The sequence below is a fragment of the Chiloscyllium punctatum genome, unplaced genomic scaffold (assembly GCF_047496795.1).
Source record: "Chiloscyllium punctatum isolate Juve2018m unplaced genomic scaffold, sChiPun1.3 scaffold_382, whole genome shotgun sequence".
Classification (NCBI taxonomy): Eukaryota; Metazoa; Chordata; class Chondrichthyes; order Orectolobiformes; family Hemiscylliidae; genus Chiloscyllium; species Chiloscyllium punctatum.
In genome coordinates, this window is record NW_027310116.1 from 50001 (window position 1) to 52500 (window position 2500).

The following is a 2500-nucleotide window of genomic DNA, read 5'->3' on the forward strand; positions in this document are numbered from 1 at the left end:
GGCCAGCGATGGTGTCGACGAGTGGCCGCCCCTGCCGCCTCCAGCGCCGCCGCGTCCACGCGCGGGGACGTGCTCGGCGCAATTCCACGGGACCGGAGACCCTCCCCCGTCCACGGCGGGAGGCGAAACTCGGAAGTGCCGGCTGCTTACTCGAGCGGAAGGGTCAGCCTGATTCCTGCCTTGCCGGAGGCCCGGTCGCGGGGGTGACGACCCGCCGCCCGGGACGTGCGAGGCACCAGCAGACAGAGACTGCCCGACGGTCAGAGAGAGGGAGAGAGGAGTGCCGAGGCTCAAGTGGCGAACGGTCGCGCAGGCACGCCACGCACATCGATCGCCAGCCGCGGAACGGCACGGCCTTCAGTGGGGCCGGCGGGCGACGCCGCTCCTGAACCCAGCGGCCCCGAGCCGGACGAGTTGAGGAAGGCACGCCGACGGTGACAGGGTGCGGAAGACACAGCGGTGGCCTTCTGGCGACTTGGCCCCCGACAGCCCGACGTTCCGCCGTCCTCCCGATGGCCAGGAGGACCGTGCGGGGGTCGGCCGACGGCGTGGTAGGTGTGCCTGCACGGTGACGGAGCACACACCACGCCCGCCAACCCCTCCGTACCTCCCGAGACCGGTGGCAGGACGGAGCGGAAAACGTGCGGACTGAACGGGAGAGCCAAGAGCCAGCGATCCACGCGCGTGCGACCGTCCAAGTCACAGCGTTCGACGAAAACCTCCTCCCTCGGCCAGGCACTCGGCGCCAGCAGGGGAGACAGGATCAGACGCCCCGCCGGCCACTTAAGGCCGAGGACGAACCACGAGACGGGCGGCTGCAGCAGCGGGCGGCCTGCAGCTCCCAGCACTCTCAATCGATCAACCATCGAGTCGGGTCAGCGTGTCAAACCGGCGAGCTCCACGGTCAGGCCGGCGGCGCACCAGCACCGGACCTCCGCGGCTCCCTTCACTCTTTCCACTGCCAGCCAACCGAGAGACGGACCCAATGCGGACGTGCAGAGCTTAGGCAGACCCCCCACTGGAGGCTCAACACTTCGTGGCAGCTCCGTGTCCCAGAGACCAGGAGGGTTGGCACACACACACAGTGTGAACCACCGACAGCCATTCTGGGACCGGTGACAGCCGTGCTGGCCCCACTGCCACGACACAGACGGACGCCAGGCCGCGCTCCCCGGCGGGGGGATGGCGTCGAGCCTGACGAACGGAATGTGCAGGGTGGGGGGGAAAGGCCAAGCGCTCCGACGCCGGAGGGCTCCGGAGTCTGAACTTAGGGGGACAAAGAGGACGGGTCCTCTGCGACACCCCAGCCGCGCTCTCGCCAGCCAAGGCGAGTGCGATTGATTGCCAAACGACCCTCAGACAGGCGTGGCCCCGGGAAGAACCCGGGGCCGCAAAGTGCGTTCAAAGTGTCGATGATCAATGTGTCCTGCAATTCACATTAATTCTCGCAGCTAGCTGCGTTCGTCATCGACGCACGAGCCGAGTGATCCACCGTCAAGAGTTGTCTGAGTTTGTTTTAGGTCTCTCCCTCGCCAGAGGAAAGCGACCCGGACCGCACATACGCTCCCCACCTTGAGCTACAGCCACCTGCACGCCGGCGTGCGGGCGGAGCAGGGTGGCGTGAAGCGATGGGGAGCACCATCCTGGTGCGGCCCGCAGAAACATACGTCTATTGGGGGGAGGAGGACAGGGCGCCCAAGAGGCGATGCGTGCCCCAACGCACCGCAGCGACGGAGGCAGGATCACCGCCACCATGTCGCCCGCCTAGTATCACGAGGCGTGCAGCAGCTTTGCCCTAGGAAAAGCAGAGGCGGGAACGGGCACCGGCCATCGGTTCGGCAGCGTCACTGACGCGTGCACGTGGCGGCGTGTCGGCGAGCGGACTTCCTGCGAGGAGGCGGGGGCGGCACTCGCCCGAGCAGACGCCCGCCCGGCCCAGCCACCGCCGAGGTGGACTGGGAGTCGCGGCAACGGCTCGTCATACTCGTTCCCACACTCACAGCGCAGCTTGCCCGCAAGCCACCGACCACCGATCGACGCCAGGCGCCCCGACCGAGAGCGGGATCGCTCGTTCGCCCTGCTGGCAGTTCGCTGGGGATCACTACTGCACGGAGCTCGGAGACCGACGGGCGGCAACTCGAGAGTCTTTAAACCACCACCCCCATCCCGCAAGTGCAAAGAGGCTGTATACGCACAGACGGGTGAGGGGAATAGGTACCCCGTCGGGTTTGAAGGGAGCGTGACTAGATAGCAACGATGTAAACCCAGCCGATTTGGGAGCGAAAGACCGGCGCCTGCATCACCGGCTTCGTTTCCCGTGGCTGGAGAGTACACCGAAACCCTCCGTCTGTCGCGAGCTCCCGACGACGCGGTGCCGCCAAGCAGCAGGGCCGGACCTGGTGTGGCTCCCCTCGTCGATCACAGACCGGTCGGCACTACTGACGAGACGGTGGAACGGGCTTCGCCCCTTGTGACGAAGGGTGATGCGAACCCGCCCGCC

At 67.2% G+C, this 2500-nt stretch overlaps 1 non-coding gene across 1 annotated transcript; it reads right to left on the reverse strand.

Annotated features, from left to right (window-relative positions):
• Positions 1–1349: 1349 nt before the first annotated feature.
• On the reverse strand, positions 1350–1503 carry LOC140472631 (5.8S ribosomal RNA). Its single transcript, XR_011957783.1, has one exon. It is a non-coding gene; the product is annotated as a 5.8S ribosomal RNA (ribosomal RNA).
• Between the last annotated feature and the right edge of the window lie 997 nt (positions 1504–2500).